The sequence below is a fragment of the Photinus pyralis genome, unplaced genomic scaffold (assembly GCF_008802855.1).
Source record: "Photinus pyralis isolate 1611_PpyrPB1 unplaced genomic scaffold, Ppyr1.3 Ppyr1.4_LG3b, whole genome shotgun sequence".
Classification (NCBI taxonomy): Eukaryota; Metazoa; Arthropoda; class Insecta; order Coleoptera; family Lampyridae; genus Photinus; species Photinus pyralis.
In genome coordinates this window covers 21,279,042-21,280,019 of record NW_022170510.1, presented here as the reverse complement: position 1 = coordinate 21,280,019, position 978 = coordinate 21,279,042, and positions in this window count along the sequence as shown.

The window sequence follows — 978 nt, the reverse complement described above, 5'->3', positions numbered from 1 at the left end:
GCGCGTTTTGGATATTTGTGCGTAACATATACAAAATATGACTTATATTATGGATGTTTTACCTCACCGGAAAGCTTTTGTCTTCTACATCATTATGCGTTTAACTTAACTGTTGATTATAACGCCCTTCTACATAGACCAAGTTTTGACGGATTTTGTAATTGACTGTATGGGAATTGTTTTCTATAAATTTCAGTTTGTAAGCTCAAATCCTGCACACAGGTGAAAATAAACTCTAGCGAGCACCCTGCTATTGGGGGTATCTATTGAAGAATGAAGGTGAATTTTCTGAAAACAAATCTTTTGGAAGGAATTTTCCCGGGCAAATAGTACGGTCGTAAATTTAAACAAAATATTTGGTTATACATATATTCACCAATTATACTTATTTAGGATTGAATCTACCCTCTATTCCCTTCTCAACTGTGTATCCTATTTTCCCTACACTATGCACTCTTATCGTTATATTCAGTGGTTTGTTAAAGTATGTCGTTTATTTTTATTCCTTGGGTTGTTAGTTTTCCAAATCTTTATCTAGCGTTGTTTACGGTATTCCATAACCCTTACCAATTCTCTTAAAAAACTTGCAAATGCAGACGAAGTCGCGATTTTATATGAAGCGCAATAATGTGGATAAATGCCTTAATGAACATTTTAGTTGAACGGAAGGTTTCGTGAGTCAATAAAGAAACATCTCTCTCGCAAAACCGCCGTTCGTAACTTTTTTATCACAAAAATCATAAAAGCAGATAAAAATTCCGCGCCTAAAGAACCTATAATTTTACCACTTCTGATTCTTTAAAGCTCAGCAGTAAATAACGCATCCCCTGTGTTTTATTACAACTCAAGGAAGAACGATCCCACAAAAAAAGCTCGTGTAATTAACGTATTATTTGGAAGAATTAACCGCTTAGAAATTCTTACCGAAGTAAACTGTGCCATAATGCTGCAATTACAGGGGATGAATTTATTTACCAT